This window comes from Chamaea fasciata, unplaced genomic scaffold (genome assembly GCF_029207755.1).
Source record: "Chamaea fasciata isolate MVZ Bird 193981 ecotype frontalis unplaced genomic scaffold, bChaFas1.0.hap1 SCAF_2, whole genome shotgun sequence".
NCBI lineage: Eukaryota > Metazoa > Chordata > Aves > Passeriformes > Sylviidae > Chamaea > Chamaea fasciata.
This window is the reverse complement of record NW_027094087.1, coordinates 67,337,570-67,350,355: the sequence shown is the minus strand read 5'-3', so window position 1 is coordinate 67,350,355 and position 12,786 is coordinate 67,337,570. Positions and strand designations below refer to the sequence as shown.

The 12,786-nt window shown below is 38.5% G+C and overlaps 1 protein-coding gene and 1 long non-coding RNA gene across 2 annotated transcripts in view; one reads left to right on the top strand and one right to left on the bottom strand.

Annotated features, from left to right (window-relative positions):
* LOC136285306 (uncharacterized) overlaps nt 1–7,627 on the top strand; it is a 78,349-nt gene extending 70,722 nt beyond the window's left edge. The window contains exon 4 of the long non-coding RNA XR_010719419.1: nt 6,405–7,627. This is a non-coding gene — a long non-coding RNA (uncharacterized lncRNA). The remainder of the gene's footprint in view (nt 1–6,404) is intronic.
* Nucleotides 1–8,857, bottom strand: part of SCEL (sciellin) — a 69,422-nt gene extending 60,565 nt beyond the window's left edge. Inside the window, exon 1 of the mRNA XM_066176332.1 lies at nt 8,781–8,857. The gene's annotated coding sequence lies outside the window, so the exon portion shown is untranslated. The remainder of the gene's footprint in view (nt 1–8,780) is intronic.
* Nucleotides 8,858–12,786: the final 3,929 nt, after the last annotated feature.

Below are 12,786 nucleotides of genomic sequence, written 5' to 3'. Positions count from 1 at the left end.
CCGAGGCTGGTGGCTGAAGGCAAGGCCCTTTTTACCCACAACCCATGCAATAAAACAACGTATTCTAAAATATCTCAGGTCAGCAGAATTCCTTCTCTCTGCCGTCCACAGATGTTCTTATAGTGCCTGGCCTGTCCTGCTCTTGGCTGTGTTCTCCAATTAGTCCCTTAGATTGCCTTGGTCAGATCACCAAACATCAAGATTTCATTCATTTCAAGTCTCATAATCAAAAGAACAGAAGCAAAACATGTGGAAAACAAAAATATCCCAGGTAGGCCAAGTCCATGCCATTGCCAGAGTGTGATTGGGTGGTTTACATCAGTCAGGAAACCAGCTATTTCAAGTTAGCACCTTAATTTTGTAACTATTAGAACAAAAAAACCCTCAATACCAATATTTTAAGCTCTCTCTAAATTCAGTAATTTTGTTATTAGTGATTGATATAAGTAATTTCCCTGGCCAAACAGCCACAGTGTTTTTAATACAAGAGGTCTCCCACAGGAGAAGGACAATTGAAAGGACTTTCTAACACTTAGAAGGAACAATCTGTGGCCTTTTTGAGGATGTCCAAATTTTCTTGAAATACCGCATTAGCTTTTCTCCCATCTACAAATCACACTTTGTTCAGATCTTGACGTGCATACATATGGGAAAGGTTAGTAAAAATATAATTTGATATATATGGGTAATTTGCCAATTATTACCAATTCATGTCCTTTTCCATATGGAGTAACTTCATCTGATACCAACTGGTTTTTTTCATATTAATGGTCTTTGATATCTTTCAGGCACTGCTGAGAAGAGTAAAATTTGAGGATGGGATTTGAATGACAGGAACTTTAGGTTCAAAAGAGGCCATCTGACCTCCAAAGTAGTCAAATGTGCTTCCAGTACTTTAATCATCACTGCAGTGGACTACTCCAGTAAACCATATCATTTTTGTACTGGGTAATCCAGAACTGGACACAGTACTCCAGATGTGGCCTCAAGAATGTTGAAGAGAAAAAGGATCCTTTTCCTCACCCTGCTAGCAATTCTCTTACTAATGTAGCCCAGGAAGCTGCTGCCCTTTCTCGCCATGAAGGGTGTGCTGGTAGCTCATGGTCATCTGGTTTTCCATTTCCTCAAAACTTTCACTCCAAGGACCTTTTAAGAAAAGCAGCTTTCCAGCCAGTGGGTCCCCAACAGGTACAGGTGTTTGGGGTTATTCCTCCACAGATATAAGGGTTTGCCTTTACCATTACTGAAGCTGAGATTCCTCCCTGCCCTGTTCTCCAGCTTGTCAAAGTTCCTCTGAATGGTGGCACAATCCCTGGCACAGCAGTCAGTCTGCCCAGTTTGTATCATCTGTGGACCTGCTGAGGGTGCACGGTGCTCCTTCATCCAGATCACTCAGAAACATGGAGAACACCATCAGTACTAAGCCCTGGCACACAGCACTAGTGGCTTTACCGGATTAGATTCAACCATCTAAAGCACAGACCGCCCTGCTTCTTGTGATGAAAGACAATTTCTCTTCTCCCTAAGCAGCATGTACACCATGTAAATTGCTACTACCCCAGAGGGAAGACCAAGCCAGAATTAATAACTTTGAAAAGAAGCCCGTGCTTTCTCTCTTTAATTATATACATCTTCTTTTCGTGTGACAGCATTAACCTGCTTCCTTCCTCATTTTCTCCCATTCTTGCCACATCGCATCTCTGACAACCATGTAGAAAAAAATTAAGGGCTTCCTTGAACCCTTCATTTAATCACAAACAAGAAGGAAGGAGGTAATCACCCATACATTAGCAACTCTATAATTATAAAGTCAATGAAATGTAAACCATTTTCACTACTGCCTTCTAAATAATTTCTTGTAATTACTAAAATTTACTGATTTATTTTCATTCTTCTGTTGTGACAGAATAGAAATTACTATTAAAAAGTTTGTAAAAAGGAAAGAATATTAGAATCCCAAAATCCAAAATTCATACAGAGGAAGATGTTTAAATGTGAGCATAAATTTTTATTAGAAGCAAAGGAGATTAACATAATAAATAGGCATGTTTTATTGCAGCATTTCCACTAAGGTATTTAATCACTTGCAGTTTTGCGCAGGTACTAGAGAAGCTGCTCCATGATGAACATCCAAGCTAATCTGAGTACAGATATACTGTATCTCATTAGCAGTAGTACTATGGAAGGTAAAATACTCAACTGCTTTGATTATCAACAAGGGACAGAATATGCATTCAGGTAAATATGTGATCACACAGTAGAAGCAGACTTCATAGATAGTATGCAGATGAGGGAAACTTTAAGCAGTACTTTATGTGTTTTAATCCCACAGTATATTTTATGTACGTGTCATATAAATAGTAGTTTACTGAGCTTAAATATGGTCATGTACAAAATGAAAGTTCCACATGACAAACTTTCTCTATAGTTGTTCTGAAAAGTGTGCCAACTTTTTGGGAGGAGTCTCAGTTCTGGCCCCTGGGCTGTTCATGAAGAGTATCTGATCCCGAGGTGGCCACACGTCCCTTGTACTACTTACTCCTCAATTTTTAGTTAATCGAGTGGTCCTTAGTCAGTACCTTGAGGAAATGGTGGTGGACACACACCTGTCTCCGGTTCCAGATGAGTAGAGTTCAGAATGCTTGCAGGCACCTACAAGCCAGATGTAAGACATACTCTGCCCTCAGTAATTCTGCACTAACCACTCCTAGGTGACTGCACAAAGGGAAAGGGAATTTCAGGTGGCTCCATGACCAGAGATCTCTGGCTCCGTGCATTATTTAAGGCAGAAATGGCCTGACTCAGCTTTGAATGTAAGTGGCAGACACATCACTGGTGTGGTGAGGTCACATATCCTCAGGTTATGTCTGACCTCCCTTGAACTTCTTTAATATTATTGTTGAGACCTTTGAAAATTCTACCTATAAATTCAGGGAGAAAATTGAGATTAAGACCAAGAAAAGTGCGAGTTCTGAGATCATCACAAAGCAGCACCAAATATAGGGGATTAGGTGATTCCCTTGTAACAGACACAAGGAAACGTCTGCTCGCCTCTCTGGGTAGATAAGGATATTCAGTAAATATGCCTAGGTATGTCCAGGTGTGAATTGTTACAGGTCTTGGACTGGGATCTGCTGCGGCTATTGTTGCCCCTGCCTCCCAGCCCCATGGAGTGCCTTCAAGTCACAGCAGCCATTCCATTTTGTTACACTGAAGCGTCAAACAAGGATCAGACTTGAGAGCTTCTGCCCTGTCTCAGAATCACTCAGTGCAATAGACAGAAAAATCTGTGAAGGGTTTATTCATTATTTCTGGCACCGCAGGATGAATTTTCAGGGGGCTGCTCAAGCTGTATGGACAGATTTATTACTTTAATATTAGAGGAAGAGCAGTGCCCTTACTTCTGACTGCAGGTCCTTGCACCTTCCTCTGAAGCATCTCCCTCCAGGCTCCATCAGAAACAAATTACTGTCCTGGATGGTGAGTAGGTCTAATCCAGTGTGCCCATTGCATTTCTTCCTAACAGTCTTTGCAATAGAAAAGAGTGACTTAAGCGATGATATTGCCATTGAAATGTTAAAAATACTGAAGCAGGTTTAGCCCTCATTTTTAAGTGTGATAATTTATTTAATTGATTTAATTGATTTAATTTTCTGCACTCTGTCTCAAAAAAACCCAAACCATATTTTCATCCGAATACTCATTAGTGCAAAGATCACAGGACAGGACTATATAGACAAGTCTGAAGAGGAGACATAGTGCTAATTTAATTTAATCACAATCATTAAGCATTTACATAAACACAGTCCTCCAAGGAAATAAGCTTTTATTTTGCCAAGAGCAGTTCCTTGAAGGATGATAGGGCAAGAAATACTAAACATATTATTACAAAATATTTTTAGAAGTAAAAGTATTAATTTTAATTATATTGGATAATACTGAGGCTTCCCATGCTTTCAAAAATTAATTTATTCTGCTTGCATCAGTTTATAGTTGCTTTCAGACACAGGGAGCACTTTTTTCTCCTGTAACAAATTCGTATGTTCCATGCCCTTGGAAAGACACACTCTGTCTGAAATTAATAAAAAGACTCAGCTGATCTTCCCCTGACTGGGCAACTGCAGAGAACAAAACAGCCCCTCACCTTACTATGATCCAAGATGAGAACAGCTGCTTCCAAAGGGGTTTGGAACTTCCAACTTTCTCGCAGACCCCACATACAGACCCTGCCCTCTTCAAGAGCTGCCTTCTGTACTGCAGAGTTACATCCACAGCAATCCCTTCCCTAGTTTGCATTTCCTGCCAGATCATTTAAGGACTCAAACCAAAGCAAATCTATGCTCCAATGCAGGAAACTTTCTTTCAGGAGTGGGGAGTTCAGGTAGCAACAGTATAATACAATGGTACTGTTCACTTAGACACACCCCCCCCCCCCCATGCATTCTCCATTAAAAGCACTATTTAATTAATATTATTTCACAAATAAGGAGAATTTAACTGTAAATAAATTTTGATTTTACTATTCAAGCAAGAAGTTTGCATAACAGAAACTGGTGTAAACTTGAACTACTTTGTAGCTCAGAGTTAATAGCAATGTATCACAGTGGTAAAAAAGATACAGTATTTTAACCAGGAGGTTCTGCTAGAAAAATGCTGACCTATACAATCCTATGCACTTAATCTTTTGAAAGCTTAAACAAGCTGTAAAATTAAATTTAAATCTAAAACTGGAACCATAAAAAACTCTTAGCCCTCCTGTTGACTCTACCCAGAAAAATGTTAATACTGCAAGCAGGTCATTGATTCAGAGTTCCCTACTGAAATACATATCTGCCTCTGTAGAGGTATCTGCATGGCTTGAAGCAAATAGCTTGGTGCCTGCCTCAGATCTAAACTGGGAGAGGAGTATCCAGAAGACCTAAAAGGAGTTTAGTGCAATACAGGTTTTCAGGGTGGCCTAACACAGCAGTCAGTGCTGGGCACTTAATAAACCAGAGGAGATGCAGAAGCTTTATTATAAAACAAATGTTACCACAGCTGGTGTAGTACAAAGGGGCCTCTCTTGTTTTATTTGGAGTTTATGACATGTTGTTTCATTTGTGATTGGTACCCTGCTTTTACCCAGGAAAAGGTGACCATGGCCGTGCTGCCTCCTGCCTGCTAAATCAGAGGTTAACTGCACTCTCCAAAACCAAGGACATCGCAGTTTCTTAGTCTGGGCATTAACTCATTCATATTTTGCACACGCTCAAAGAGAAAGCACAAGGGAAAAGCAGGAGCTCAAGCCATTTTACTAAAGAAAATATTCAAACTACAAATTGTGGAACAGGAGGTTCCATCTTCCCACACGTCAGACACCAGGAGAAATAACCATCCTGTGTGTTTCAGATGGTGCCTGTGGTACAGCTAAGCGTTATTTAGCTCTTTTGCTTTTTATAAGCCTATATACCATAAAAATTTTGTCTTAGAACCTGAAAGCAATTTAAAACATCGCTTGTCCTGTGTGTGTATTCTTGTATCTGTCTATAAGCCTCCTGCTACATTTGACAAGGTAAATCCACACATTGTGTCTTTAGCTCTTTTCAACCTCTAGAAAAAAATACAGATTTCATAGTCCATCACAAAATCTCTTCTTTTTTTCATCCTGCAACCATCTGCAAGTTTTTGAATCCTCCAGTTGTGTTACTAAAAAGTTCTTTGTCAGTGTTTTCTTTTGTGCTTGCTTGCTTTTTTTGTACTGCTACGGTTTTTTAAAATTTTTCTAGTAAAGAACTATTATTCCTGTTGCCATATCTTTGTCTGAGAGCCCCTTAATTTCAAAATTATAATTCAGAGGTGAGAGGGTTTACATTCTCCATTTCAAGGGCGGCTCCTGCCTTCCTTAGCAGACACCTGCCTTTTTAAACCAGGACACTGTCATAAAATGTTAAAGGTATTTTATAAGCTGAGCTAGATGGGGAAAGACCATCCAGATGAGTCCAGCTCAGAGTTTCCAGGTGTCTCAGCTGTCCCTTTCTAGACTCCATTCTGAGCACACCCGTGAAAAGCACAGCGAAAGCCCACAGAAATGAGGAGGAATGATGTGGCATTACACTGGAAACCACAAAGCAGAAGTGAGACACACAACAGCAGTTACCTGTGAGAGTAATGGATGTCTCTCAATTACTGTGGTGTGGTCCTTTTTATTCACATGCATTCATTTATCTTCAGTTAACAAGAGAACCTACCACAAAAAAATGCATCCACGAGGAGGATTCTAAGAATTAAACCAAATAACAGACACTCCTGTTTCTGCACAGATCATGCAGCGAAGACCATATAGACAGTTGACAGACTTTATTATGGGAACTGGTGCTTTTTATGAAAGTGGTATTTAATCTTACATTTGCTTTTTCGTATTGCAGATTCCCTGAAAATCTGCCGGTCTGGATTCTAGAACGTACGCGCAGCTTGGTGCAATGTGCACTTTGAGCACTAGGTGGAAACAGAGCAATGAAAATAATACCCGTTATCAACCCTTCAGCACAACAAATGGAAGCGCTTTTCTCAACAAACGTGACAGATCCCAGAAGGGAGAAATGGCAGCTAAAATCCACTCATTTTTTGGGAGGTTTCTATCATACTCTCTTCTTTCATGCAAGAATAAGAGAAAATATTAACCTTAGTCTTCTTAAAATTGATTTTTAATTTTCTTGCTTTAACTTTTGGGATACCTTTATTCAGAGTGCTCAGATACATTTCTGTTGGCTATTCTTCAAATATTTCCATGGAAATTACACACATAGCAATCTTTCATCTATTGCTATTGCAGTTTTGCAAAATTTTATGTTGAACATATACTGCTGATTTTGTCTGCTGCCATTTCCTTGTTCTAGGTTCTAAGCAAATAAAATAGTGAAAATAGAAATGTAGTGCTTTCCTTTCACTTGCTTATGCAACAAGAAAATCAGAGCTAGAAAAGTTACCCTAATTTTTGTCCTTTTATCAGACAGTTCTAGGAGACTCTTTATCATAATGTTTTTTGGGTTCTTTTTTCATCTCAGGAAAGAGAACTGGAACAATATTTAGCTTTGGATGGTGGCCATATTTTAAATATTATGTTGCTTGTGGAAAATTTGGCTCCAGGAAAGTCCATATGCAACTGCAGTGAAAGCCCACAGAAATGAGGAGGAATGATGTGGCATTACACTGGAAACCACAAAGCAGAAGTGAGACACACAACAGCAGTTATGGTCCAAGCATTCATGGTCACATGGGACATCCAGGCCTTCTCATCTCACTTCCAAGATCAATGGTGTAAGAGCACCCATTTCAAAGGACATAGTCATGATTTATGCAGCCTCAAAAGAGCCTGACCTAGTCATCCCTCACCCTTTCAGTACTGTCAGCAGTGCTTGAAAAGTCTGGCTTAAGAAACTGGTACGGTAGCAAGGGATGTCTCTGGTTTTATTTAGAGTTCATGACACGCTATTTCATTTGTGACTGCTAACCTGTTTCATTTTCACTTCTTCCAAATTCTTCTATTTTTTTTCTTTCACTAGAACATTGATGGTTACCAATAAGTTGCTCGATTTCATTATGCATATTTGCCCAAGTTCTGTATCTATGCCCATCTTTTACCAAAGAAGAGGCCAGACAACTCATATCTCAAGCCAATTTTAGGAACTGAAGCAGATTTCAACTGCCTGAGGTGACTCAGCCAATCGGCTCAGATGCCAGAGCAAGCATTCACACTGATGGAATGCAAGTCAAAATCTGAACCAAACTTGAAACCTGTTGAAGCTTGGGGGTAACTAAGACTATTGTTCCAGTTCCAAGATAATATAATCTTCTCTCTACTGGGTAAATATATTCAGTGAGTTAGATTAAATTATTTCAAACACATTTTCTAAATTCTGTAGGAACAAATGCTAGGCTATACTCAAAGAGCTAGTATCAGATAGGTGGATAAACCTACTGTCCATATGCCTGAAGGAAGTTTGTCCATGACGTGCACAATGAAGGTTAGACAGGTCAAGATATAAATGCAAGGATAAAGTAAAACCTTTGTTTGTGGAAAGGTCTTGAGGAATTCAGTGCCAGTTGCCATTAAATTAAACCTGCAGTGGGATACTGTGTACTTCCTCAAAGATTTTTGAAAATAGTTTAAAAAAAAAATTTCCATAGGACAAATAATGTCTAGCTTAGTCCTTTTTCCCTCGTACGGTGGTCATCCCAATCTTTTTAATTATGGTCATCTTTTAGGGAAGACACATGTTAAATAGCATGAAAATCTCCTTGCAATATAATAAAAGAGTGTCACTTATCCTTCACTTACAACTGAAAGGTGATGAATTCCTAAATAAAATACAGGAATTGTTAAACACATCTTTAAGAGGTTCTTGTCTCTACATTCACTAACATCTCTGCTTGAAATAGTGTCAGAAGATACTGGCATGCATTCAATTTATCCCATTACTCCAAATCTGCTAGATATTTAGAGACTGGATTTCGTATCAATGGGACTTTTTAGTAGTCTAGGTACATGACTGAACAGTTTCAGGATGGCAACTTAAAGAATTTACATATTGGTTCTGAAATAAGAAGGGAGAAAGGACTTTTCAGGACAGTCAGAGCCCACATTAAACAAGACAGGAGTACAGGGGAAATTCTACCTGTAAATTAAACAGAGATTATATGGAAAACACTGCAAGTCAAGCACAGATGATCTCTTTTTTGATTTCAAATTAATTCCCATTTTAAGCTCCTCAGGCAAGCTTATTGCTACAACATGGACTTACCAATTTTGGCAGCGAAGAGTGTAAGCTCAGGAGAGCTTTCCAGATGCAAAAAACTTCCACTGCTCACAAAGCCTTTGAAGACTTGACCACGGAATAGAGGATGCCTGATATGCCTGCAGTTACTACTTCCAACAGCTAAAATCCCTTTTCCACCAAGATTCAAGTTTCAGGCTAAAGCAGACTGGAAGTTTACCTCTGCTGTTATCTGGCTGGCTGGCAGTTGCTGTTGGTGACTGGAAGTGTTACTAGGAGTGGTTTTGGCTCTGAAAAGGATAGCTGTGAGTCAACATGTGGGATAAATCCAGACATGCCCAGCTTTCCTCCTGCTCTGTAAACACAGTGATCTGATACAGAAATCTGACTTTAAAGCCTTTCAGATGCATTAAGTATATCTTTGCCTTTCTGACACATAAAGACTGTCTTCATACTCAGCCCAATAGTCATGTGGCACAGGTTCTTTTTTGAGGCACTCTAAATTGCAATGACTTCCTTGCCTGCAAGGTCAAGCATGAGTGATAAGCATCAAGAGTGAGATCCTGGCTGCTGTAAAGCCAAGAGAAAAATTCCATTGATCTCAACAGAATAATGGCATATACTCTAGTATATATTTATCACAGATAGTAGAAAACTCGATCCTTGCAGTGGTGCTAAATCTGCAACCCAGGTATTTGCAGAATATATATACAGGGCATAAAAAATTTCCTCATTACTCAAATTAGGCCATCAAACTGGCAGAGCATGAAAGAATTCTCAAATGGTTCTCAGATAATTTTCCATCATCCTTTAACACTGTAAGATTTATTTGCCATTGGATCTTGAGTAAACAGCTATAGGGTAATCTCTCCCTTAGTCATCAAAAAATTTGACAGCACTTGATTAAAATGTAAGCATCTTAGATGCAGAGCTGCTTGTAGGACACTTTTAGAATTTGAAGACTTATCTAAAGCAAAAAGTTGTTTATCTATGTGTCTTGCTTAGCTTCTGCATGCTGGTCTCTCAGTCTCTCTCTTGGTAACTAAAATGTATTGACAGCAATTCATTATGAGCTCTGTATACACAGGTGTGCACATGCATGAACATATTCATGTTTAATTGTCTCAAAATCAAATTTCTCTTAGGAGTCTTGGATATCATAAACTTTAATGGTATTATACAACCAAATAGACCAGTATCTGACAATACTCAGTAAACAACACTGCAAATACCACTTATATAGTAATACATTAGGTTGATACAATCCTTTCCTATTGAACTAGTTCATAACTGAAAATGTCTTAGAATATTTAGCATACACCATCATAAAATCACAGTGAATTATTAAGTAGCAGCCCTAACAGCATTTTAATAAGGCAAGAGTGTATTTAATGTAAGTTAACAATGAGTGTAACTAAAAATATACACTGTCTGTGATTCTTGGATAGTAATTCAGGACACGTTAATTTTATAATGTCAGTCCTCTGTCACCCCATCAAAACCTTTGATTCGGTGCCCCTTGTAAAATGGCACAAGTTCAAGAGCATATCAAGGAGTGGAGAGCTTAAAGCACACACAGTCACTTACAAGTATTATCATGCACTCAGAATAATTGCTACTAAAAAAAGCCAGGGGCTATCAAACAACATTTTAATCTTAATTCAGAGTAACTACAGTGTATTAAGCCCCTCTCTGCAGTTTCTAACTGAAGATGCTTAAAAATATTTTCTTTTCCAGCTGAAATGAAGGGAGCTATTGAGGAATTCTCATTGACTGGTGTTTCCTCAAAGTACTGAGGAAATCACAACAGACTTTCAGTTACAAGTAGGCACAACTCCTCTTTCATTGTTTTATTTAGATTAATTCATTTAGATGGTTTTTAGATTAACAATCCAAAACTAAGCTGAATTTTGAATGATAGCATATCTTCTCATAGCTGTGCTTTAAATAGAAGTCTATTTGGCACATGAAAAATGAAATCTTGTTTTACTACACACAATATATAGAAGTGTGACTCATATTTTAAGAATTAAGATTGTAGCATTTTGTGTTAACCTACTGTATTGTGCCTTTTATCACTCTGAAGACAAATAATAAAAATGCATATTATAAATAAATTAAAATCAACTGCTTTTGGTCTTGAATAAAGAAATCGCAAAATCAAGTCATTCATTACAATGCAGTATGGACACATGAAACTTTAGGAGAAAAAACTGAAAACATCCAGGAGGTGTAATTCTTTTTTCATAGAAAGTAGCTCAGCAATAAATGTCCAAATCTGTTCTTCAGAATTGAAATGACACATCCTAAATTATTCCAAGACATAAAGGATGAATGCCAGTCTTAAAGACAGTAAGAAATCCTTGTAAATTCTGCTGTGAACAAATCCAGGCCTGGTAGCTAAACCAGAAGGAAATATAACGTAATTACTTCCAGTGTTCTCACGGGGCCTTGCTCAGAGTCATAACAATGAGAATTAAAGCTGTGCATCACTCTTCTCATTAATTAACCAGATTTTTTCTACAGGTGAGGTGTAAGAAAAAAATAAAATTAGGGAGACGTAAACTGTCACCAGGTCTCTGAGCTTCATGTGCAGAGGGGCTCCATGGGAAAGCCCCTTATTCACAAAGTAGCAGGGAACAGTGGCTGTCTCTTGCTGTGCCAGAGGAGAGCACACAGGCGAGCAGACAAAGAAGTCAGCTGGTCACTTCAGCTTTGCGGAACCGGTGATCTCACCCACTCCTCCCACCAGTACAGGGTATAGAGCTGCACCACTTTGACTGATTGGTTTTATTTTCTTACATACTCTCCTGACATTTAAGAGAAGTTAACGCCCAGTTCTTGATCACATAAATTAATTTGGAATTATTGGACACAAGCCAGCTGATGATGACAGAGCTTGGGATTTTCTTCTCCCTATTTGAAAAGGAAAACAGTGCTGAGCAGTTACATCAGTGCTTTTTAGCAAGGCATTAATAAATCATGTGGAGATTACTGATAATTACTCACAAGCAATACTTGAGAGCTCAAGTTCCTGAAAAGAACCAGGTGCCTAAAATATGTATTTCTATGATTATTTGTGTATTGAGCATGTCTGCCTTCTCCATACTGGTGACATGAAATTAATTCATGGTTTAGAGAATACTATGGAAATGATTTCCTTGATTCAGTGTTATGTTTGTACAAAAGCAGAACAAGTATGAATGGAATCTGCTTCATTTTGAGAACTTTTTTCTTATGAACAGATGCCTAGGTTTATTCATTGTCATTTAATAGCAGAGTTTAAATTTGTCTCATAAGTAACAAAAAATATTGGTAAAAACATACTGCCTCTCACTGCCATGGAAAATAGCAACATTATTTTAATGGCTGGACTGATTGTCTGCAGACCTGAAAAATAGATACGGAAAAAAACCCTGCATGCCCAAATTCTATACAAGTGACTAAACTATTTCAGAACTGTGTGACCTGATCAACCTTGTCATTTTGCACACTGTCAAACTGCTGAAAAAAACCTCATTTAATATAGTTTGGCTCTTGTGATTCTTCCTTGCTTTGTGGTGTTATATCCATCCCTGGATGTTTTGCAACCCTGCTTTTCTATTTCTTTAAACAAAACCTGCTGCTTTGATCATCTCTAGCATGTGCCAAGATATAAGACAAATGCTCCAATGTTGCAGTTGAGCACCCTCAGAAGGGAACTTTTTATTGCGGAAAAAAATTACCTCTGCACTTGAGATTAAAGAAAGGATTTACTCCTCCTTTGGTTATTCTCCTGCTGCAGGAAAAGTGCCACTGCCTCTGCAAATGGCCGGGAGATTCCACCTTTTCTCAGCAGCAGTGAATGCCAGCTTGGGCTGGATTGCCCAGATTTGCAAACACAGGAAACCATCTACAAACAGCTCTGTGGAATGCAAAATGTGCAATGAAACATGTGGCAACACTGGATGATTAATAAGTACATCACAGCTAGAAAATGGTTACACAACTAAGTGCTAAAACAGCCAGTTTAATAGAAGAACAGATTATAGAA